The sequence below is a fragment of the Salvelinus namaycush genome, chromosome 12, assembly GCF_016432855.1.
Source record: "Salvelinus namaycush isolate Seneca chromosome 12, SaNama_1.0, whole genome shotgun sequence".
NCBI classification, from domain to species: Eukaryota; Metazoa; Chordata; class Actinopteri; order Salmoniformes; family Salmonidae; genus Salvelinus; species Salvelinus namaycush.
Genome location: NC_052318.1, coordinates 1,735,931 through 1,762,354, shown reverse-complemented (window position 1 = coordinate 1,762,354; position 26,424 = coordinate 1,735,931). Strand labels below are relative to the sequence as shown.

The following is a 26,424-nucleotide window of genomic DNA, read 5'->3' as shown; positions in this document are numbered from 1 at the left end:
GGAGTGGTTGAAAAACAAGTTAGTCCTTGTTTTTGAAACTATAGTTTTGGCAAGTCGGTTGGGACATCTACTTTGTGCATGACACAATTAATTTACCCAACAATTGTTTACATACATTACTTCACTGTATCACAATTCCAGTGGGTCAGAAGTTTACATACAATAAGTTGACTATATCCACAGTAAAACGAGTCCTATATCGACATAACCTGAAATGCCCCTCAACAAGGAAGAAGCCACTGCTCCAAAACTGCCATAAAAAAGCCAGACTACGGTTTGCAACTGCACATGGGGACAAAGATCATACTTTTTAGAGAAATGTCCTCTGGTCTGATGAAACAAAAATAGAACTGTTTGTTCTCCCCGAGCTGACAGGGTAAAAAATCTGTCATTCTGCCCCTGAACAAGGCAGTTAACCCACTGTTCCTAGGCTGTCATTTTAAATAAGAATTTGTTCTTAACTGACTTGCCTAGTTAAATAATGGTATTTTTTAAAAATATTTAAAAAAAACTTGAATATGTTTGAGGCCATTTGATACACTGACTTGGTATTACTGCTTGCGTTTAGTATGTCAATCGCAGGACCCACTCTGCCATTTGTCCTGGATCCTACTGGTTCCCCTAATGCGGCGCGCCATATGAGTGAAAACCTGGTCAAGCACATCAGGTATGGTAAATCTATTCTATGGTCTGGCAAAATGATTGTTCAGCTATATCTCCAATGTCCGGCATAGTATTCATAATTCATTAAGTTGACCTGTCAATGATGTTGAGCCTATTGTTACATTTATAGTGCAGTTGCATATTGAATACTCAATTAGTTGTATTCATGCTATGAAGAGATCATTATGAAGAATTATTGATCTCCGTTCAAGCATGCCATCTCAATCATGAGCAGCCATTGTTCATGTGTTATGCAATGCAGGTGTATGAATATTGTTGTTACTAGTGAGGAGAGAATGTCATGGTATATGTATAAACAAGTCATGTTTTCCTCCCCAACCAGATACTGGTTTGAGCAACGAAACCCACAGAACCGGCACAGAATCTGTGTTCAGCAATGTTCCCTGCCAGGCGACAACAATACCTCACACCAAGCAAAGAGACGGCTACAATTGTGTTGTTTATGTGCTTCTGGTGAGTTCATATGCTAATTAGTTCCCAGGATAATTCAGTAGGCAAATCTATGGTATGTTAGAAATCTGTGCGTAACCCTCTTTGAGGGTTTAGCCAAAGTCATTCCATTGAAAGGATTAGATTAGCATAACAAGTTAGTATATGTGTTTCACACTGGTCATGTTCACACCTAAGAAAATGGTCTGAAACAGGAAGGGACCCCATGTGCATGTGTTCAAGGAGAAACCATTTTTCCCCCTGTTGCTAACCGATGTGCTATGTTGTCCACTAATGAATATGACCCAGGTCAATGGAAAACCTGGTTGCTATGACCCAGGTCAATGGAGAACCTGGTTGCTATGTGACAAACTCTATATGAAATGTTGGTGTACTATCATCAAATCAGTGGCGCTTCAACATCACCAGTGTTCTGGCTTGTTCTCATGATTACAGTCAAGCAACAAAGGTTTTCTAAAGTCTAAGACTATCACAATGAATCAGATGATCATTATTGTTAAGATGCAAAGGCAGTTGGAGGCCCTGCTTTTCACATTTCCCCCAATGGCTCTATAGATGGTAGACATGATTTGTCCCATCGTCTGTTGTTTATATACTACCTAGATGGCCAGAGAGTTAATGCAGAGGGAGAAGGCACTACGTGACCCAACTGTCCCAATGCATGTTAACATCAGTGGGGCCAGAATGGAGGTGGCCAAAGAGATCCTTGACAAAGGTGAGATTGTCAGATTTTTAAAAAGAAAAGTGATAGACAATGTAAAGCTGAAGGATTGTAGCCTAGTCTACATCATACACTGTAGCGTGTGTCATTACCGTGTGATGGAATATAAGGTGCCGCAGCCCAAGTCATCTTGGTGTATCTCATTTAGTGTTGCTACATCGGGCCCCTACTTTTATATAGACTATTGATAAGTGTTTTGATGGCACTATTGTTTAACTTGCCACGTTTGAGGTTGGCAACGTTTTGCTGTAGTTTCAGCCTACATGGAGGTCAAAGTAGCTGACCGACTACATTAGAAATCCTAAGTAGCCTTATAACCTAACATAACCTCCCCCATGTTTGATTGTAGGGAAGTTGTAATTTTCTTTGAATGATTCATTTGGTTGTTGGTAAATATAGAAAGACCCCACTGTTGAAAGAGACACAAAGACCGACAGAACTTAAAACACCTAAAACATTTTGGGGGGGAATTATTCAAGAATATTGTAAGGGTGACCATATATTTGGCAGGAACTGTATATAGTATATCATCTTAAGGCATTATGTGATATAGGTGACATGCTTATTTTCTTCTTTCAAAACTTGACAGGAAACTCTATTGCCGTTTCTATGCAACAGATGAGGGGAGGGGGGCTGGGTGATAATTATTTCACACAGACAAAAGCAAACCCGAGTGCCTGTCAGTTTGCATGCCAACTCCATGTCACACAGTTGACGTGACAATTCCATTTGAACGGGGCCCAAACATGTCCGTTGCTCTATGAACAATGGTCGGAGTCTAGGCAATTTTCTGTGGTCTGAGAGGTGTTGACTTTTGTAGTAATTCTATGTCTATAACCTTAAAAAGGGGTGGATTAGGAATTTCATTCGTTTAATCTGTTTTCTTACATTTATAGCAGGTAGTGATTAATATTCAGGTTTAACTAGCCACTGCCAACAAATGCTAATTGCCATTTAAAAAATCTCCCCTCTTTGCCACATTTATGGCCAAATCATCTCTTGCATGGATTGTCGGTCAATGATTTCACCTAGAATTGAATGGCAGTGGTTAGTTAAACAAAACCAAATCGTGGATTGCTGAGCAATCCTTTAAAATGTGACATCATATCATGGAATCAATGGCCTAATTGACATGTACTTTCACAGAGGGAGTGCTCCACATGCTCCAGTTGGTACCACACCACCTGTGCCGGTGTATCATCACCATCTACCATCAACACAGAGATAATCCTGCCTTACAATGGATGTGCCCACCCTGCTACCATTGAAGGCCTGCACACCAAGGCTACTATTGCGTCAATACGGTGTCAAGATGTTTCAAGGATGGGGTCCAACAACGCAGCAAGAGAGGCAATCCGTGTGTGGGAGATCTTCACCTCATACTTCTTCGAAGAGGGTGCTGTTCCAAGGGTGCAAACACCATAGACTACACTATGCACAACCAAAGGCTCTTTTAAGAGCCATCCACACTGCACTAAGAGTATTCTTCCCAGGTACTCTTCATATAATGAATTCAAATGCCTTTATTTGTATGGCATGTTCAATAGAAACATGGCAGCAGCCGAAACGCTTCCCATTTAAAAAAAAACGTTGTTTCTATTGAACATGCCATACAAATAAAGGCATTTTAATTCATTATATGAAGAGTGCCTTGGTCCTCCTTTTTGATGAACAATTTACCTCTTTTACCAAAGAGCCCCTTCTGTCTACCTAAATGTACTATTGTGTACCTTAGTAGCGCTTCCCTTCCTCCTCTTTCTAAGAGTATTCTTCCATTTACTTAGCTAATGTCAACTGCAGTTATTCAATTCCCAGTTTCTCTCCCTTTGATTTCTACTTCTCAGGTGAAGGTGCTGTTTAAGGGTGTGATGTCTGTACAAAAACAAACAGGCTATTTTAAGTCACCCATATTTAAAACAATTAGACACCTTATAACCCACACATTCATTTATCAATATGTTTGATGGATTGTGTTGTGCAGTAAAAGCAAGCTCAGATGTATAACTGTGGCTCCTTTGACCTTCAAAAGAATAGGCAAGAGGAAACTTCTTTATTTATATAACTACGCTATATTGTTTGTCCTCGTGTGTCTGTGCATGTTTTTCAGCATAAAGTACTCTGCAGCCACTTAGTGTGGACACCAGGTGAGGCCACACACAGATTCCTGTTGAACAGTGTCTCTTCAACTACCTTATTTTCTCAATAACGGTCTCTCCTTCACTTCATCCTTCTCTCCCCTTCTCCCTAAATCTTGTTGGTTATCAGCTGTGTCGGTGAACCCCTCCTGCATCTGAACTGGCTCCATAGAGGGCACAGCATGATCAGAGGTGAGAGGTCACATGGTCAGGTCAATAGGAAGTATTAAAGAGATGCTTTACATTGAAATACAGATAACTAGTAGTCCCAGAGTTAATGATCCTTGGTCATTTTTGCATTTCACCTCCTGATGATGACTGACAGTGTTAGAATAAAACAAGACAAGGCTTAAACATGCTATCTCTCTCCATCTGTCTCATCTGCAGCTATGTTTTGATGTGAGAGAGGATGCCAAACCCCAGTCCCGTCATCGCCACATCACCCGCTCTTAAGATACCATTTGGACCAACTGGGAGCCCAAGGCTGGTTAGGAGACACCACTAGAGACAATATTATGTAACTGTGATGAACTGAGAGAATATTAAGTTAAGTAGCACTGTAATTCATTAATCATATGCTGTCTTCCCTGCTCCTCTGTTCTTACCACTTTGTGTCTTTTACACTCACACCTCTCTCCCCACCTCTTTCTTCCTGTTTATATAATGCACACCAGACATCCAATGAAGTACAGATGTAACTTTTATTTATATTACAATTATAATATTTATAATTCATGTATTATGAATTTATAACACTTTGAACTTCTTTCGAAGCGTTTCACATTCTCTAATGGTTTAAATAGTCAATAATTTGATGAAAAACTACACCTATTCTGTGCCCTCAGATCAGTGCAGATGATTAATTAGAATATTTTTTTTCAAGTATTTACATAATGCATAGGAAGTAGTGTACTTTCTTTTAAATTCTATTTCTGTATATATGAAATACAAATCAGCCTTTAACTAGTTAAATCATGTTTCTAGTCTACGGCCTATAGGGAAATCAGAGACCTGGCAGTGTGGTGCAGGACAACAACCTCTCCCTCAATGTGAGCAAGACAAAGGAGATGATTGTGGACTACAGGAAAATGCCGAACAGGCCTCCATTAACATCGAAAGGGGCTGTAGTGGAGTGGGTCGAGAGTTTCAAGTTCCTTGGTGTCCCCATCAACAAACTATCTTTTTAAAAATGTTATACCTTTATTTAACTAGGAAAGTCAGTTAAGAACAAATTCTTAATTTTCAATGACAGCCTAAGAACAGTGGGTTAACTGCCTTGTTCAAGGGCAGAACAACAGATTTTTACATTGTCAGCTCGGGGATTCGATCTTGCAACCTTTCGGTTACTAGTCCAACTCTCTAACCACTATGCTACCTGCTGCCCCAATCATGGCACAAACATACCAAAACAGTCGTGAAGAGGGCACGACAAAACCTTTTCCCCCTCAGGAGACTGAGAATATTTGGCATTTGTCCCCAGATCCTCAAAAGGTTCTACAGCTGCACCATCAAGAGCATCCTGACCGGTTGCATCACCGCCTGGTATGGCAACTGCTCGTCATCTGACCGTAAGGCGCTACAGAGCGTAGTGAGAACAGCCCAGTACAACACTGGGGCTAAGCTTCCCGCCATATAATAGGCGGTGTAAGAGGAAAGCCCATAAAATTGTAAGAGACTCCAGTCACCCAAGTCATAGGCTGTTTTCTCTGCTACCGCACAGCACGTGGTACCGGAGCGCCAAGTCTAGGACCAAAAGGCTCCTCAACAGCTTCTACCCCCAAACCATAAGACTGCTGAACAATTAATAAAATCGCCACCGGACAATTTACACGCCCCCCCCCCCCCCCCCCCCTTTTGTACACTGCTGTTTTATCTATGCATTGTCACTACATGTACAAAATACCTCAACTAACCTGTACCCCAGCACACTGACTTTGAACCGGTTCCCCCTGTATATAGCCTAGTTATTCTTACTGTTACTTTTTATCATACATTTTTATTTTTGTCTACTTGGTAAATATTTTCTTAACTCTTCTTGAACTGCACTGTTGGTTAATCGCTTGTAAGTAAACATTTCACTGTAAAGTATACACATTGCATAGTTACAATGTGTAACCATAGATGTCCCAGGACCAGGATTGGTAAACACTGTTGAAGTGTATAATTGTAATACATACATGCAGACACAGCATCATTCAAGTTTGATACTCTTGTTATTGGATATGACTGAAAAAGAATGTCACAGACATTCATACCTGAACCGCAACTTTATTTGCCAAGGTAGAGCACATGATCAGTGAATATATTCAATGTACAGGCTACAATGTGAGGATCTCATGCTTGGTAATAACTACATATACATATATATATATATATTCCATCCTTGGCACAATAAAGTAAAATTATACTCAATCCATAGGCTTCATTAATGCCCTTTGACTGTTTTGAAGTGGATACAAACAGCTATGATAGCTGAGGTTCATAACTAATATTTATACCAAATGTTTCGGGTCCATACACAGATCGGCTACATAGCTAGCTACACATCCATAAGCATACAGGTATGTATTTTTATCCTCCACTTCACAATAAGCAAAAAAAATGTTAGCTTGCTAACGTTACGTTACTTAAGCTGCATTTCATGGCAAATATCAGCAAGGCAAGCTTACAAAATTGAACATTCAATTGGCTGTAAATGCTTTAGCTAGCTAGAATCTTTACATCCACTGTTTCACAAGACGACAGCCTTGTTTGGTGGTTTTCTCAGGAGTCCGTAAAACATTAAACACGAATTACGATTTCATCTTCATGTCACAACACCCATAAAGCTAGCTAGGTGGCTAATATTAGGTAGTTAGCTAGCTAGCTAAATAGCGATTTTCGTAAATTGACTTCATGACCAAAAAATATTTATAATAGTTTGTCTCTACATTAACTAACATATTCCCTCAACTGTGCATTTGTTGATTGATTCGTTATGTCGTTATAATTACCTAACATTTGCTTCGGTTCTAGTATTTTTGTCAGACATCTTTGCTGAAGGAAGTCTCCAGCGGTTGGTCGCATAGCGTCAAATTCGTCATGGCAACCAATCTATATGATTGGCCCATTATTTTCTTTAGGCCTTCTTCACAAGCGGGTAATCTTTATATCAGATCTGAGGCTCCGGTTTTTTTTCTTTGTATTTTTATGTTGATTCTTTGCTTTCTGAGCAGAGCCTCGGGTGTCTTCATCTACTACATCATAGATTGGGTGCGTCCAGTTTCCAGCGTTACCCACAACTGCCATTTCAGTTGATCTTCTTCGCTTAGCCCTTGTTTTTCTAGCTTTTTATTTATCGCACCTAAACCCCTGTGGTTTAGGACTAGCTCAAACCAACACCCTAACACCCTAGCTAGCAAAGGGCCCCTGAGTTCAATTTTCAAGAGAGTCCTCGATTTAACCAGTGGTGTAAAGTAGTGAAGTAATAATACTACTTGAGTAGTTTTTTGGGGTATCTGTACTTTACTATCTATATTACTTTTACTTCATTACAAGAAAATATTGTACTTTTTACTCCATACATTTTCCCTGACACCAAAAGTATTCATTACATTTTGAATGCTTAGCAGGATGGGAAAATGGTCCAAATCTAATTTTATTAGTCACACGCGCCAAATACAACAGGTACCTTACAGTGAAATGCTTACTTACAAGCCCCTAACCAACAATGCAGTTTTTAAAAAATACGGCTAAGAATAAGAAATAAAAGTAACAAGTAATTAAAGAGCAGCAGTAAAATAACAATAGCGAGACTATATACAGGGGGGTACCGGTACAGAGTCAATGTGCAGGGGTACCAGTTAGTTGAGGTAATATGTACATGTAGGTAGAGTTATTAAAGGGACTATGCATAGATGATAAGAGAGTAGCACGGTACAAAGGGGGGGGGGGGGGGCAGGCAATGCAAATAGTCTGGGTAGTCATTTGATTAGGTGTTCAGGAGTCTTATGGCTTGGGGGTAGAAGCTGTTTAGAAGCCTCTTGGACTTAGACTTGGCGCTCTGGTACCGCTTGCCATCCGGTAGTAGAGAGAACAGTCTATGACCAGGGTGGCAGGAGTATGGCAATTTTCAGCGCCTTCATCTGACACCGCCTGATATAGAGGTCCTGGACGGCAGGAAGCTTGACCGCAGTGATGTACTGGGGCGTTCGCACTACCCTCTGTAGTGCCTTGCGGTCGGAGGCCGAGCAGTTCAAATCAAAAATAAAATTTATTTCTATAGCCCTTCTTACATCAGCTGATATCTCAAAGTGCTGTACAGAAACCCAGCCTAAAACCCCAAACAGCAAGCAATGCAGGTGTAGAAGCACGGTGGCTAGGAAAAACTCCCTAGAAAGGCCAAAACCTAGGAAGAAACCTAGAGAGGAACCAGGCTATGAGGGGTGGCCAGTCCTCTTCTGGCTGTGCCGGGTGGAGATTTTAACAGAACATGGCCAAGATGTTCAAATGTTCACAAATGACCAGCATGGTCAAATAATAATAATCACAGTAGTTGTCGAGGGTGCAACAAGTCAGCACCTCAGGAGTAAATGTCAGTTGGCTTTCCATAGCCAATCATTAAGAGTATCTCTACCACTCCTGCTGTCTCTAGAGAGTTGAAAACAGCAGGTCTGGGACAGGTAGCACGTCCGGTGAACAGGTCAGGGTTCCATAGCCGCAGGCAGAACAGTTGAAACTGGAGCAGCAGCACAGCCAGGTGGACTGGGGACAGCAAGGAGTCATCATGCCAGGTAGTCCTGAGGCATGGTCCTAGGGCTCAGGTCCTCCCAGAGAGAAAGAGAGAATTAGAGAGAGCAGACAAATTCACACAGAACACCGGATAAGACAGGAGAAGTACTCCAGATATAACAAACTGACCCTAGCCCCCCGACACATAAACTACTGCAGCATAAATACTGGAGGCTGAGACAGGAGGGGTCAGGGCCAAACAGGCAGGATATAACCCCACCCACTTTGCCAAAGCACAGCCCCCAGACCACTAGAGGAATATCTTCAACCACCAACCTACCATCCTGAGACAAGGCCGAGTATAGCCCACAAAGATCTCCGCTACGGCACAACCCAAGGCGGGGGGGGGGGCGCCAACCCAGACAGGAAGATCACGTCAGTGACTCAACCCACTCAAGTGACCTACCCCTCCTAGGGACGGCATGGAAGAGCACCAGTAAGCCAGTGACTCAGCCCCTGTAATAGGGTTAGAGGCAGAGAATCCCAGTGGAGAGAGGGGAACCGGCCAGGCAGAGACAGCAAGGGCGGTTCGTTACTCCAGAGCCTTTCCGTTTACCTTCACACTCCTGTGCCAGACTACACTCAATCATATGACCTACTGAAGAGATGAGTCTTCAGTAAAGACTTAAAAGTTGAGACCGAGTCTGCGTCTCTCACATGGGTAAGCAGACCATTCCATAAAAATGGAGCTCTATAGGAGAAAGCCCTGCCTCCAGCTGTTTGCTTAGAAATTCTAGGGACAATTAGGAGGCCTGCGTCTTGTGACCGTAGCGTACGTGTAGGTATGTACGGCAGGACCAAATCAGAAAGATAGGTAGGAGCAAGCCCATGTAATGCTTTGTAGGTTAGCAGTAAAACCTTGAAATCAGCCCTTGCCTTAACAGGAAGCCAGTGTAGGGAGGCTAGGACTGGAGTAATATGATCAATTTTTTGGGTTCTAGTCAGGATTCTAGCAGCCGTATTTAGCACTAACTGAAGTTTTAGTGCTTTATCCGGGTAGCCGGAAAGTAGACCATTGCAGTAGTCTAACCTAAAAGTAACAAAAGCATGGATACATTTTTCTGCATAATTTTTGGACAGCAAGTTTCTGATTTTTGCAATGTTACGTAGATGGAAAAAAGCTGTCCTTGAAACAGTCTTGATATGTTCGTCAAAAGAGAGATCAGGGTCCAGAGTAACGCCGAGGTCCTTCACAGTTTTATTTGAGACGACTGTACAACCATCAAGATTAATTGTCAGATTCAACAGAAGATCTCTTTGTTTCTTGGGACCTAGATCAAGCATCTCTGTTTTGTCCGAGTTTAAAAGTAGAACGTTTGCAGCCATCCACTTCCTCATGTCTGAAACACAGGCTTCTAGCGAGGGCAATTTTGGGGCTTCACAGTGTTTCATTGAAATGTACAGCTGTGTGTCATCCGCATAGCAGTGAAAGTTAACATTATGTTTTCGAATGACATCCCCAAGAGGTAAAATATATAGTGAAAACAATAGTGGTCCTAAAACGGTACCTCGAGGAACACCGAAATTTACAGTTGATTTGTCAGAGGACAAACCATTCACAGAGACAAACTGATATCTTTCCGACAGATAAGATCTAAACCAGGCAAGAACTTGTCCGTGTAGACCAATTTGGGTTTCCAATCTTGCCATACCAGGCAGTTGCCATACCAGGCACTGATGCAACCAGTCAGGATGCTCTCAATTGCGCAGCTGTAAAACCTTTTGAGGATCTGAGGACCCATGCCAAATCTTTTCAGTCTCCTGAGGGGGAATAGGTTTTGTCGTGCCCTCTTCATGACTATCTTGGTGTGCTTGAACCATGTTAGTTTGTTGGTGACGTGGACACCAAGGAACTTGAAGCTGTCAACCTGCTCCACTGTAGCCCCGTCGGTGAGAATGGGGGCGTGCTCGTCCTCTTTTTACTGTAGTTCACAATCATCTCCTTTGTCTTGATCACATTGAGGGAGAGTTTGTTGTCCTGGCACCACACGCCCATTCTCTGACCTCCTCCCTGTAGGCTGTCTCGTCTTTGTCGGTGATCAGGCCTACCGCTGTTGTGTCATCGGCAAACTTAATGATGGTGTTGGAGTCGTACCTGGCCGTGAGTGAACAGCAGGAAGTACAGGAGAGGACTGAGCACGCACCCCTGAGGGGCCCCTGTGTTGAGGATCAGCGTGGCGGATGTGTTGTTACCTACCCTTACCACCTGGGGGCAGCCTGTCAGGAAGTCCAGGATCCAGTTGTAGAGGGAGGTGTTTAGTCCCAGGGTCCTTAGCTTATTGATGAGCTTTGAGGGCACTATGGGGTTGAACGCTGAGCTGTAGTCAATGAATAGCATTCTCACACAGGTGTTTCTTTTGTCCTGGTGGGAAAGGGTAGTGTGGAGTAAAATAGAAATTGCATCATCTGTGGATCTGTTCACACACTTATCAAGAACATTTCTACTGCCTCTGATCTGGCGGACTCACCAAACACAAATGCTTCATTTGAAAATGATGTCTGAGTGTTGGAGTGTGCCCTTGGCTATTCATAAAAAAAAAATTTAATCAAGAAAATTATGCCGTCTGGTTTGCTTAATATAAGGAATTTGAAAATATTTATACTTTTACTACTTAAGTATCAAAAGTAAATGTAGTTGCTAAAATATACTTAAGTTTATTTCAAACCAAATACTTTGACTTTAAGTCAAGTAATATTTAACTGGGTGACTTTCCCTTCTACTTGAGTCATTTTCTGTTAAGGTATCTTTACTTTTACCCAAGTATGACAATTGGGTACTTTTCCCACCACTGCGATTAACCTTTTGTAAGAGAAATTAGAAGATTATGTTATAAATACTGTTATTGCATTAAATTATTGTTTTATGCAACAGAAGAGGGTTCTTAGAACACTGTCATCTGTGTGTGTTCTACTGAGAATTGGCCTCTGGGGGCTTAATGCTGACAGAAGATTTATGATGCCTTGGGTGATAAATCTTAATAAGACCGCATTCCATAGCATGAGTTTGTGTTTTTATTCTGAGGTACCAGGGTCAAGATGGCAGAAGTTTGAGGGCTAGACCCTGGTTTCTACACATAATGAGAACAGTCTTTTACACCAGATACTGTCTGCTGTGAATTATTAGTATCTTTCATACGATTCCTAACCTTGTGACCCATTCCATACATCTGTTGTTTGTCATGAACATTCAGGAGGGTGTATCTTTGGTTAACATGTTTACTAAACTGCCTGCAACCTCTGACCTTTCCTCCACCAGTGTAGTAGGCCCTAGTTATCATGTTAGCCTCTTGCTCTTGTTCCCATAGAAACCCTGTTGTACACTTATTCGCTACCACATTAATTTCCTCCCTAAGTTGCAGCGATGAATCTGCTGACCCTGTCTTATTCGGACATGTATGGTCAAACAAGTCACTACTATTTTCAAATTCTAGTCTTTCTAACCATTTATTTAGCTCTTCTCATCCTTTTATTACCTGTCCTCCTAAACCTGAGCACTCACCTTGTCACGTCTTCTCCTGGTCCTGCTCCTCCTCTGCGGCACTCGACGTTGCCGGTTTACTAATCACTGGCTCTGACAACCATCATTATGCACACCTGGCAACATCGTTATGCGCACCTGTGCCTCATTATGAGACACACCTGGACTCCATCAACTTCACTGATTACCTCCTTTATATCTGTCACTCCCTTAGTTCCATTCCCCAGGCAGTATTGATTATATGTTTCATGTCCAGACCCTACTCTCGTTTTGTATCGGTCCATGTTCATCGCGTTATTAAACTCACCACTTGCTTCTCGACTCTGTTATAGAATACTGCCTCTACAAATGGAAGCAGCAGGAAATCAGAACATCTCCCAGACGGTCGACAAACAGGGATACCTACTTCGTCAACACCACGACCAGCTGGCGCAACTGGAGATGGCTATGGAAGAGGTTCTCTGCGGTCTTCAACGTCTCGAACATACCCGAGAAGTGTTGCCTTCAACTTGCGGAAGATACTCTACCGCCAGTCGACCCAGCAAGCCAGCATGCCAGTCCATTCAGCAGTCCACACAGGTCAGAGATGCCCGTTTGTTCTTCCCAGACAAATATGATGGAACCCCATCTAAATTCCGTGGCTTCCTACTCTAGTGCTCCCTCTATTTTTCACACCAGATGGGAGCCCCCACCACCGAGAGGTCCAAGGTTACCACGGTTATTTCTCTGATGACTGGGAGGGCGTTGGAGTGGGCTACAGCCGTCTGGAGGAGAGGAGCAGCTGGCTTCGTATGAGGGGTTCATGGCTCTGTTCAGAGGTATCTTCGATCATCCACTGGAAGGCAGAGGGGGGGTGTGAGCATCTACTTCAGGATGACCAGACTGCTGCCGAGTACACGCTCACCTCCCGGACAGTAGCAGCATCCAGCGGCTGGAATGAGCTGGTGCTCCTTACGCTATTCAAAAGAGGACTTCGTGAGGAGGTCCAGACGGAACTGGCATGTCGAGAGGACAACACCTCCTTGGACACTCATTGCGATGGCCATCCGTTTGGATAACCTACTTCGGGAGCGTCGGTACCCTCATCGTTTCTCTCCCTCCCTAAGTGACTAGTCTGTATCACAGCCTGAACCCATGTAGGTAGGGGTCACACGCCTCCACGTGACGAAGCGACGGAGACAGCTGGAGTTCTGTCCCTATTGTGGTCAAGGAGGGCACCAACTTCAGCAGTGTTCGGTATGTCCTAACACGGGATCCACGAGAGCAGAGGGATGGTCACGTGACCATTTTAGTGTCGATCACACTAGTTGACTGTCCGCGCTAGTGGATTCCGGTGCCGCACGGAACTTTATTGACCAGACCCTTGTCTCCTCTCTTAACATCACCTTATACCCGCTCTCCTCTCCATTTATGGTTCAAGCCCTTGATAATCGGCCACTAGGATCCGGGACCATCATACACATCACACAACTCACCCTCATCCATATCCATCAGGAGAACATTCCCTTCATCATTAGTGCACCAGCTCACAAGATTATCCTCGGCCTCCCATGTCTCCAACGCCATAATCCCACCATCTCATGGTCGAGGATGAAAATCAGACTGGGCACCCGGATGCCGGAGGACCTGCTTTCCCGTCCCCTGTGGTTCCACGTCATTTGAAAGTCCTGTGGTTGCCCTTCAGTCCAATATCCCGGAGGTACAGTTGAAGTCGGAAGTTTACATACACCTTAGCCAAATACATTTAAACTCAGTTTTACACTATTCCTGATATTTAATCCTAGTAAAAATTCCCTGTTTTAGTCAGTTAGGATCACCACTTTATTTTAAGAATGTGAAATGTCAGAATAATAGGAGAGCATGATTTATTTCAACTTTTATTTCTTACATCACATTCCCAGTGGGTCAGCAGTTTACATACACTCAATTAGTATTTGGTAGCATTGCCTTTAAATTGTTTAACTTGGGTCAAATGTTTCGGGTAGCCTTCCACAAGCTTCCCACAATAAGTTGGGTGAATTTTGGCCCATTCCTCCTATCCGAGCTGGTGTAATTGAGTCAGGTTTGTAGGCCTCCTTGCTCACACTTGCTTTTTCAGTTCTGCCCACAAATTTTCTACAGGATTGAGGTCAGGGCTTTGTGATGGCCACTCCAGTACCTTGACTTTGTTGTCCTTAAGCCATTTTGCCACAACTTTGGAAGTATGCTTGGGGTCATTGTCCATTTGGAAGACCCATTTGTGACCGAGCTTTAACTTCCTGACTGTCTTGAGAGGTTGCTTCAATATATCCCCATAATTGTTCTTCCTCATGAAGCCATCTATTTTGTGAAGTGCACCTGTCCCTCCTGCAGCAAAGCACCCCCACAACATGAAGCTGCCACCCCCGTGCTTCAAGGTTAGGATGGTGTTCTTCGGCTTGCAAGCCTCCCTATTTTTTTCTCCAAACATAACGATGTTCATTATGGCCAAACAGTTCTATTTGTTTCATCAGACCAGAGGAAATTTCTCCAAAAAGTACGGTCTTTGTACCCATGTGCATTTGCAAACCGTAGTCTGGCTTTTTAATGGCGGTTTTGGAGCAGTGGCTTCTTCCTTGCTGAGCGGCCTTTCAGGTTATGTCGATATAGGACTCGTTTTACTGTGGATATAGATACTTTTGTACCTGTTTCCTCCAGCATCTTCACAAGGTCCTTTGCTGTTGTTCTGGGATTGATTTGCACTTTTCGCACCAAAGTACGTTCATCTCTAGGAGACAGAATGCGTCTCCTTCCTGAGCAGTATGACGGCTGCGTAGTCCCATGGTGTTTATACTTGCGTACTATTGTTTGTACAGATGAACGTGGTACCTTCAGGCGTTTGGAAATTGCTCCCAAGGATGAACCAGACTTGTGGAAGTCTTGGCTGATTTTCTTTAGATTTTCCCATGATGTCAAGCAAAGAGGCACTGAGTTTGAAGGTAGGCCTTGAAATACATCCACATGTACACCTCCAATTGACTCAAATGATGTCAATCAGCCTATCAGAAGCTTCTAAAGCCATGACATCATTTTCTGGAATTTTCCAAGCTGTTTAAAGGCACAGTCAACTTAGTGTATGTAAACTTCTGACCCACTGGAATTGTGATACAAGTGAAATAATCTGTCTGTTAACAATTGTTGGAAAAATGACTTGTCATGCACAAAGTAGATGTCCTAATCGACTTGCCAAAACTATAGTTTGTCAACAAGACATTTGTGGAGTGGTTGAGGAATGGGTTTTAATGACTCCAACCTATGTAAACTTCCGACTTCAACTGTATACCAGGACCTGCGGGAGGTTTTTCCAAAACCCGCGGTACCCGTCTCCCTCCTCATCGCCCCTAGGACTGTGCCATCAACCTGCTTGCAGGCTCTGCGCCCCTGCGCAGACTCATCTACCCTCTGTCGGTGGCTGAAACCAAGGCCATGGAGGAGCACATCCATGAGGCGCTCCAACAAGGTTTAATACCCACGTCCACCTCTCCTGCGTCTGCAGGCTTCTTCTTTGTGGCGAAGAATGATGGAGGATTACGCCCGTGTATTTATTAGAGGACTGAATGAGATCACCACAAAATACCGTTACCCTCTCCCGTTGGTGCCGGCAACCATGGAACAGCTCCACGGGGTCCGGTTCTTTACCAAATTGGACCTGCGGAGTGCATACAATCTCATCTGCATCCGGGAGGGGGATGAATGGAAGACAGTTTTCAGCATGATGTCTGGTCACTACGAGTACTTGGTGATGCCTTTGGGCTTAGTGTTCCAGGCATCGTCAACGAGGTGTTCCGGGACATGCTCGGACGCCAGGTGGTCGTGTATATCGATGACATCCTGGTCTACTCGGCTACCTTGGAGGATCAAATCGCTCACGTCCGAGTGGTCCTAGAACGTCTCCTGGCCAACGAACTATTGGTCAAGGTAGAGAAGTGTCAATTTCATTAGGAAGCTGTCTCCTTTCTAGGCTACCAGATCAGCCCGCAAGGAGTGATGGACGTTAAGAAGGTAGATGCGGTCAGGTCATGGCCAGTCCCAACCACAATAAAGGAGTTACAATGGTTTTTGGGGTTTGACAACTTTTATCACTGTTTCATCAGGAACTTTAGCACCATCGCCTCTCCTCTCACCTCAAGGGTGGGGTCCCCCTCCATCTCTGAGAAATATTGGTGACTAAATCCCCCTGGCACGCTCCAGCAGGGAAACTCCTCCCCCTTCCTGTGCCTCAGCGGCTCTGGTCTCATCTATCCCTTGATTTGTCACTGATCTCCCATCTGACGGTTTCACCACCATTTTGGTTGGTTATGGATTGATTCTCAAAATCCTGTCGTTTCATCCCCCTCTCTGGTCTCTCTACTGCTCTCCAGGTCGCTGAGGCACTATTCCAGCAGGTCTTCCGGCATTATGGCCTTCCGGAGGACATCGTCTCCGACCGTGGCCCCAAATTCACATCACGGTTATGGAGCCTTCATGGAGAAGCTTGGGGTCATGGTCAGCCTCACTTCCGGGTATAGGCCTCAGTCTAATGGGCAGGTGGAGAGGATGAACCAGGAGCTGGGTAGGTTCCTGGGGAGCCACTGCCAGGACTGGCAGAGGGAATGGGACCAATTCCTTCCATGGGCGGAGTACGCCCAGAATTCGTTACATCACTCCTCCACCAGGCTGACTCCCTTCCAGTGTGTTCTGTGTTAGCAGCTGGCTCTGTGGACCCCGGGCCAGATTGAAGCTCCTGCGGTGGATGAGTGGTTCAGGTGTGGAGCGATGCCCCTGTGAGACGCCGTATAGATAGATTACAGCTTCCCAGTGACTACCGTATCTCAACTTCTTTTTATGTCTCCATTCTCAGGCCGGTGGTTCCTGGTCCCCTGGCTGAGGCTGTCCCCACAACACACCTCCTCCTCCTCTGGACGTCGAGTGAGGTCCTGCTTATGCTGTCAGATCCCTACTGGACTCCCGACGTCATGGGGGTCAGCTCCAGTACCTGGTGGACTGGGCGGGGTACATTCCAGAGGAGCAGTGTTGTGTTCTGGGGGAGTACATTCTGGATCCCAACATCATCTGTGATTTCCACCTTCGCCATCAGGACCGGCCTGCTCCTCGCCCCCTGGCCGGTGTTGTCCTGCGGCCGGAGCCGCACGTCCGGGGGGGTTACTGTCACGTCTCTTGCCTCTCCCCCTCTCCGGCACTCGACGTCACCGGTTTACTAATCACTGGCTCTGACAACAATCAATACGCACACTTGGCACCATCGTTATGCGCAACTCCGCCTCATTATGAGACACACCTGGACTCCGTTACTTCACTGATTACCTCCCCTTTTTTTCTGTCACTCCCTTAATCAATACTGCCTGGGGAATGGAACTGTGTTTCATGTCCAGACACTACTCTTGTCTTGTATCGCTCCATGTTCATTGCATTATTAAACTCACCAGCTGTACTCGACTCACAACGTCTGATACACCACATTATATGTCTATTTTAGTTGTGCGTTCCTCCTTTAGTAAATTGTTTCTACTGTTTCGTTTAGCGTACACATATAATTTCCTTGCGCAATATTTTTAATATTTTATATCTATTTTAAACGCCCACACAAAACAAGCAGGACCCTACAGGAAAAGCAAGCAACAAACAAAAAGCAAAACTTAACTACTCATCCAATCCTTTTGCTTCAGCGTACGACCTCCGCTCTCTCCATTCAAAATGTTTATTTTTGTAAGGATTCCAGGGATCCCTTACCCCAAATTTATTTTTGGCACCCCTAGGTCGCTGAAGGCATCTACCAGGATTCCTTTAACCCCTTCACTGGTAGCCTGGCGTGTTGGCCTAGTCACAGTAAAGCCTGTGCATACGTCAAATCACAATTTAAAAAAAAACGTATTAACCTGATTAACATAAGCGTCCATGCAGAGACTTCCCCATAGGACTGTACTCTTTGTTAATAATCCTGGAGACCACATTACTCCTGACAAATGTCACACTAGAACTCATTACGTACCCAATGTAATGAAAATAAGTAGTGTTTCCCTGATGCATGGCTCATCACATTGGCTTCTATGTGACTTGTCTCCTTTTTGTACCTCAACAGCTGGGTCAACACTCCCTCTACACATAGACAGGGGCGGCAGGTAGCCTAGTGGTTAGAGCGTTGGCCCAGTAACCGAAAGATTGCTAGATTGAATCCCCGAGCTGACAAGGTAAAAATTTGTCATTCTGAACAATGCAGTTAACCCACTGTTCCTAGGCTACCATTGTCAATAAGAATTTGTTCCTAACTGGCTTGCCTAGTTAAATAAAGGTAAAATAAACATTCTTGAGGTACAAGTCTCTTTCCCCTGGGATCTATTTATCCACCGCCTCCCATCATTAAACAGACTTCCCCCTTGCCATCTCTTGGTCCTCTGTCCACGTGCCCCTTTGGTGGGCCTTAACATGCACTATTATATAATCCCCAGATTTTAGTATACCTGCTATTCCCATGTGGCCATTCCCATATTTCCCATGTGGCCCTAGGTTTCAACTTAGTCTGTTTTCAAAGTAATTCCTCTATTCATCTCCTACAATGGAATATCTTCAAATACAATTTTCTGTACATCTTTGTCACGCCCTGACCTTAGAGATCCTTTTTATGTCTCTATTTTGGTTTGGTCAGGGCGTGAGTTGGGGTGGGTATTCTATGTTTTATGTTGTATTTCTTTGTGTTTGGCCGGGTGTGGTTCTCAATCAGAGTCAGCTGTCTATCATTGTCTCTGATTGCGACCCTACTTAGGTATCCCTTTTTTCCACCTGTGTTTGTGGGAAGTTGACTTTGTTTAGGGCACTTATCCTTTGAGCTTCACGGTTTGGTTTTGTAGTGTATTGTTTTTGTTCGGCGTCATTTTGATTTAATAAAGAAAATGTACGCTCACCACGCTGCACCTTGGTCCTCTCCTTTCAACAGCCGTGATAATCTTGTTGCTTCTAACAGGGCCTCTACTTCTCCTCCTACGAGCCTGTCACCTCACCTCTAGCCCTGCTTATGTCTCCACTCTTTCCTTTAATTATTTAACCCCATCCAGCATCTCTACCTTCTTATTTCCATCAGTACAGTGCATTTGGAAAGTATTCAGACCCCTTGACTTTTTCCACATGTTGTTACTTTACATCCTTATTCTAAAATGTATTGTAATGAAACAGCAGGGAGCAGGTCTCGAACCCTCGACCTCCTAGCCCGAGGTCCGGCGCGCTATCGACTGTGCCGCAAAAGCATGCTCGAGCGGCAGAGTCGATTTCCGCGCTTATAAACCCAGGGTCGTTACACTACTCCCTCCTTTCAAAGAGCGCGTCCTCGCGCTAGCTTGCGACTTTACGTCTTACAGGAACGCGCTCACCGGCCAAGCACACGCACTGTCGTGGATGCGAGGTCCGATCACTTCTGACACCAGTGTAATGAAACAGCAGGGAGCAGGTCTCGAACCCTCGACCTTCTAGCCCGAGGTCCGGCGCGCTATCGACTGTGCAGCAAAAGCATGCTCCAGCGGCAGAGTCGATTTCCGCGCTTATAAACCCAGGGTCGTTACACTATTTTTAAAAATGTACCTAATCTACACACAATACCCCATAACGACAAAGCAAAATTATTTTTATTTATTAAAAACAGAAATACCTTATTTACGTAAGAAATTCAGACCATTTGCTATGAGACTGGAAATTGAGCTTATGTGCATCCTGTTTCCATTGATCATCCTTGAGATGTTTCTACAACTTGATTGGAGTCCACCTGTGGTAAATTCAATACACAAACTCTTTAGAGTGGTTTATTGACATTTTAGAGGTGATAAGTTGGACAAATTGGGTGAAAACAGCAGAAAACGTCCTTCTCTTCAGGACATGAAGCCATTTCTTCAAAAGTTGTGGGTCCTTGGGTAGGCCGATGTTAGCTTACCAAGGAATTGTTGTTGGAGCCAATTCATACAGCCTGGCGCTATACAGTTTGTTTGAATTACTACTTGTTATTGTCATCATCGTTGTCTTCACCTAACCTCACTCTCTTCCATTCACTCTCTGCGCGACAACTCAATACCACAGACAATTAGCTGATTCCTGCCAGTGGCTCACCGGCGTCAGTCGTTACTATGGCAATTCAAAATGCCGCTGACCGTAGCTCAACTAAACCTTGTTGACGATCAAAATACTAAATATAGAGATTTTTTAATGTTAAATGCACGTTTAAGATTAGTGGATTGAATACATCTCTTAGATTTACTTCCTGAAGTGTTTCCATTCCCCTTTAAGTGATGCTCTGTTTCTGTTATTTTTCATGGTTTTAGAATTTGATGATGTAGGCCTTATTGGAATTTATTTTCCAACTGAAGGCCTCGGTCCATTATTCAAGGTTTACCAATGATTACATTGTTATTCATGTAGGTACAGAATAACAATCAAAAACTTACTCTGCAGTAAGGACAATGTAATAAAGTTTATATTCACCTTCACCCATCAGTGCATGGACATTGTACTGGAGTTGTACTGTACTCAAATTAGCATACAAAGCAGATCAACTCCATGACCACCAGTAGTCTACTGTAGCAGTCTGTATCCACTAGGATGAGCTCTGTCTCCAATGTTACAGTTTAACAGACACAGAGGCTGACTTGTAGTCATGTAATTTACAAGAAGAGTGTAGGGGTTGTTTTACAAGAGAGATTTGGTCAAAGACCGTATGAAGATAGGGGAAAACCGCTTCTTCGATAGAAATCCAAGATAACACTTGTAGGCGATGTCATGGCGACGTTGGCTAGCAGAGCTCATACGTAGAGAAGCAAGTCATCGGGTCTAATGGTCGTCTCACGCCGAACTGCGCATGTGCAGGCCGTCAACTCAAAGGCACTGCTTCGATATAAACTTGTTTTTGACGAAAATGAAAACGTGTCAGTTCATCACTTTCACGAGGTTGCTGTAATAACAGGTTCAACTACTTAAGAAAATGTCTCGAATCTAGGTTGTGCCTTTTGATTTCGAGAAAATTACCAACTAATGAAGATTTTCTCACTTCTCTCATTGACTTCTCAAGCCCCAAACCTCGGCATGTTCTGTTTAGTCTATTTCAGAAGAGTTCCTGGAAATCTCGCGATGTTGCGCCTCTGGGTTTAGAAACTCTGTGATTTTGTCTATAAAACAGGGTGTAACACCCCGTCTACATCTTGGTAAACACATATACGTATGTTGTATACCTGGCTTCTATTTTGAACATCTTCTTGTAATTTTTGTCTGTTTGACATCCATCGGCAAACTTCGTTGTCTTAAGGTAGGCTACTAACCCTTATTTAATTTCAAATGTAGGCTTAAATGGTTGCTTAGCAAAACCTTTACTGGGCAATCATTAAAGCTACAATCCGTATTTGGTGAAACTGGCACGTCCGATTGTGATATTACAACAACGAAGAAGTTACTTCAAACAAAACACCGTTTTTTTCCATCGGACATCATTGCAACAAAAAAAACACTGCTGGACGCTCCTCTCCTCCGTTTCATCACTAAAACAATATCAAAGGCGCTGGCGCTGTTTCACCAAATGTAGATTCTAGCTTTAATTGATCTTTGAGAAATAACATTGTCCGTCCCTCCAGTTATTATGGTCTACAACTGAGGGATGGGACGAGGGAAATGTAATCCTTCTCGAATTCTAAAGTGCTCTAGATGCCAGGACTGACAGTCCATGACATCTGCATTATAGTTTTAACCATGTTTTTAATCAATACATTGCTTTTTTTTACATTTACAAACAAATAAGCGTTTATTTCGCTTATTTTATTTCGCACATTTTGATAGCCATAATGGCTTCAAGTCTGTTGTCAATCAACATTGGCACATATTATTACCAGATTCCTCTTTAAATTCTGCCTTCCAGAATCCATCTTTATTTACCTATAAACGATCAATAAATCTATCAAACATATTGGTTCAATCAGATGTGGTCAGAGAAAAGAGACATTCATAAAAGGATGATTCCCTTGTACCTCTTGTAGCGCCATAAGGAAATGTTCGTTATAAGGAATAAGGAAACGTTGTATGCCCTCAGACTTCTAGGACCTATGAGATAAAGTCATGTATAACTTTCATTACTAAAGGAGTTATTTATATGTTAGTGTTATTGTAATTAGAAATATTTTGGCAAAACATCTCGCGCCTTGAAAGTACGTCTTGGAGAACATAAATCTACGATTAGACGTCAAGATATCACCTCGCTAGTTGAGAGACACTTTATAGAACACAGAACACAATCATTCTATTAATGAATTGCGTTGCGTTCGGATCAAAAACGTTCATCCACCAAGTAGAGGTGACCATGACAACAATTTACTCCAAAGAGAAGCCATGTGGATGAATAAGTGACATTCTGTATCTCCACACGGTTTAAATGAAGAATGAGATTTCCCCACATTTAGACCGCTATACAAGAACACTGTCCATATCAGATTTTGCATATAATTTGAGTTGCCCAACATATTTCTTAACGGCTTTGCCTAATGTCCTTTGTGGTGGGCTATTTCATGAATTGACATTAGTGGGGCGATTTGACACACGGGGCGATTTGATTTGTGAGTTGCCCATCAGGCCCGCCCCCTATAATTCTGTATTTCTTTGTGATTGTAACTTGTATACAGGTAGACCAGAGAAGCCACATCCCTGATTGGCAGATGAATGGCAACCCTGATTAGAAGCACCTGCTGCTCATCGGTTCTTTACAAATGTTGTTTTGAATTGGAATAAAGTTGTACCTAACCACCGATGAAGGCTGTAAAAGCCGAGACATTTGTGTATGCTATTCCTGATGCAGTGAAAATAATTAAAAACATTGAGTGATCTTTATGCTATAATCTACTGAAGCATTGTTGTGACTTCAAAAGAACTTGAACGCAATCATATCTTATTTACAACTTCACCAACATGGAAAGAGATTCAGAGGAAGACAGCATAACTACTACTTTACACGGAAATGTTCTAACGTTGTATGCCCTCAGACTTCTAGGACCTATGAGATAAAGTAATGCCAGCACCATTTCACTTGAACAGAGAGATGAGAAAATAGATTTTCACAATCAATATGTTTTATTTTAAACTTTTATTTAACTAGGCAAGTCAATTAAGAACAAATTATTTACAAATGTTTATTTACAGTGTTTCTAGATTAGAAAACAAAGAGGCTGGTGGCAGTTATATTGTCTCAAGGTATTTAAAGAAATTACAAAGTTAGCCTTGTTCGACCATCCTGTTTAGTCATGCTGTTGGGTCAGAGTTGAGATGCATGTTTGATCACAAATAGCTTCTACTGAGCCTAAGAACACATTTATCAAAACAAAATGTAGTCGAAGCAGGCACACTTTCTTCAGGAAACAGTACCAAATATACAGTAAAAAATTACTGTTTCCGAGAGCAAAAGCATTCACTGTCTGTTTTTGGTTATTTTCATATCTCATCTCTAAGAAAGTCAGAGACCTACAAGATCAACAAGAGAATGGGTGGAGATAAATCAAAAAACCGAGCGGATAAGGCAGAGAAAGACCTCAATCAAACCAAAACGGAAAAAAAGAAAGTGAAGAAGGGAAAGACGACTGAAAACGATTACAACCAACTCCTTGCTAAGAACGTGAGAATGGAAACAGAACAAAAGATGGAAGAAGAACGAAGACAGGAGCTCGAGAAAGAAAGACTACAATTAATGGAACACAATAGACAGCGAGAGAAAGATGAAAGGACCAGGATTAAGCAGGAAAAAGAGATTGTAAAAGGAGAAGAGATTGCAAAAGGAGATCAGAACACTGTATAAAAAAAAAGGGCATAAACTGTTTAATTTATCCACAAAATGTATTATTGAACAAAGCACACAATCATTGTAAACTTTTAATATCCACAATTGCACTGCCTGTTTTATTTTCCTCATTCTGTGTTTAAAGGGATAGTTCACACAAATGACAGTGGTTTTATAATCCTGTTTGCAGTCTTTGGTTTTGTTTACCTGGCTGCTGCCACCAAATGCTTTTCAAAACCAATGCCTGTCAATATCTTATAATCCTCTGTAGCTTTGCAATAAATAGATTCTATTGATGCCTTGTTGTCTGATCTCTTCTCTGACACGTTACACCTGACACAGAAAAATCCAAACAGCTTATTCAGGACTCTTATAGGCTGGCATTCAATGCATGCAGTATATAAAAAGTACATGTATCTTGACCCAGAAGCAGTATGTTGGTCGGTAGTGAAGCCCCGGATGTTTTTGGTCCAGCTCCGACCCTTTTGATGGTATTATTATTATTATGGAAAAAAATATATACATTTCAGTCTGAGTTTTCATAACCACACATCACTTGCGCTATGCACATTTTAATGACTAAAATAAACAATCCAATATACTGTGCTTGGCAGTAGCAGGCACTGCAAGAAGCCCCTGATGTGACTCAGTGTCTGCTGTGATTGGTAGAGATATAACAACTCAGTGGACCGCTCTCATCCCTTAACCCCACCCCTACAGCACTGGTTAGGTGTCAATCCCGTCACTCAGTAAAATGCCTCAAAATAACACAGCAAATATGGATACTCCAGAATTTCTTTCGAAAGGCAAATAAAGTGAGCAGGTTGAGGCAGTAATAAATGCGGTAGAACAGCCAGAAAGTCAAAGGGCAGCAGCAGAGTTAGCCACAGGTTTGGCGGCAGCTAACTAGTCCCCATCAGCATAAGGGTAGGCTAATGCTAATAAATTAGCGTTCAGTATCCTAAAGGTATTTGATGTGAGTTTGAGTTATTTAACAGTATATTTAGTGAATGGGAAAGCTAAGAATGTTCATGATATAAGTCATGATATTAGGAAAAGTAATTATTTCCAGAGTGTATTGGATGGGTTTCGTTTCTGTAGCTAGCTAAATAAATAAAAATAAATAAAAGCTGAGACCGAAGAGATGAGCAAATGTTTTTCTGACTGAAGCACATATCTTCTGACAGTGACACAGCGCCCCCCTGTGGACTGAAGCTGAACTTCACCCCAAGATATTTAACCCTTTTAAAAATGAACAATGTTGGTGGTAGAACTAACTAAATTAAATTAATCATAGGTCTTACAACCTATATCATTCTACAAGTAAACACGATTGGCTCATGTCTGTTATTTCCATATAGGCTATGTAACTATTTGAGGCGTTCTGCATTAGCATCGAATAGCCCCCGCGATATGCAACTTTTCAGGGAAGTCAGGAACCAATATAACTCAGTCAATTTTGTAATCTAAAAATCTCACATTAGCTGGTAGAACTGACGAGGTCTTATACCTCATTCCTTTCTACAAGTACATTCGGATTATATTCATAAAGCCTAGGGGGCTATGCAGCTCATCTGTCGTGTTTGGAGTTGTGTTGCGCTGTTATGTGAACACTTGCATTTTTCTTTAGTTGAGTTGACCTGGTTGTGTCAGTATACTAGGATAGGGCTGTAACGGTACAGGTATACCTACCAAACCGTTCGACACGGGGAACACTGTTCAGTCCGCACTGTGAACCTGAATGAATACTAAAAACATTTTAAAAATAATAAAAACGCCATGCCTACCATGCCACTGCCTCGTGAGTAAAGCTGAAAAAACATTGTAGGTTATTCTGTTAAAACTACAATTTATGCGCACATTGTAATCAAAATGTGAATGTTAACTGACGGATTTAAAACGCTCCTTTTGTGAGGTGCAGCCGAGAACTCTGTAGATGGTGAGTGGTGGGATCGATAAAACAGAATTGGAGGATCCTCCATCGTTTAAATCTCCCGTTTTGGGAACATTTTGGTTTCACTGTCGATTACAACAGCGATGGACAGAGTTGTGGATAAAATGTTAAAGTGTTCTCCACTGCTCAACGAGAATAGCCCAGAGTGGCGCGTGTAGCTTGTCGGCCAATCACAAGTCATCAAAGTGCCACTACAGTCATAGAGCCTCCGTGTGGTACTAAATTATCATATTGGGTGATAAATAACCTAGCTATGATAAGCTACAAGTTTGTATTATTGCGCAAATCGGCTTGTTATGGTTGGTTTCTATTTCTCCCTGCCTCCGTCTTCTGTGCGTTTTATGGCAGACAACACCCCAAAAGGTGTACTGCCGCCACCAACTGGACAGTTTGAAAACCAAAACATTTAAATAAAATAATGTCGTAAATAAA

The 26,424-nt window shown here is 42.8% G+C and overlaps 2 long non-coding RNA genes across 3 annotated transcripts; both read left to right on the top strand.

Annotated features, from left to right (window-relative positions):
• Window positions 1-416: 416 nt before the first annotated feature.
• On the top strand, window positions 417-4,002 carry LOC120056404. Of its 2 annotated transcripts, XR_005477794.1 has the most exons (5): window positions 417-667; window positions 1,007-1,137; window positions 1,738-1,849; window positions 3,002-3,348; window positions 3,963-4,002. It is a non-coding gene; the product is annotated as an uncharacterized LOC120056404 (long non-coding RNA). The 2 variants fall into 2 exon arrangements; XR_005477792.1 differs by lacking the exon at window positions 1,738-1,849.
• Window positions 4,003-21,439: 17,437 nt separating this feature from the next.
• Window positions 21,440-24,334, top strand: LOC120056403. The gene is made up of 2 exons (XR_005477791.1): window positions 21,440-21,533; window positions 23,714-24,334. It is a non-coding gene; the product is annotated as an uncharacterized LOC120056403 (long non-coding RNA).
• Window positions 24,335-26,424: the final 2,090 nt, after the last annotated feature.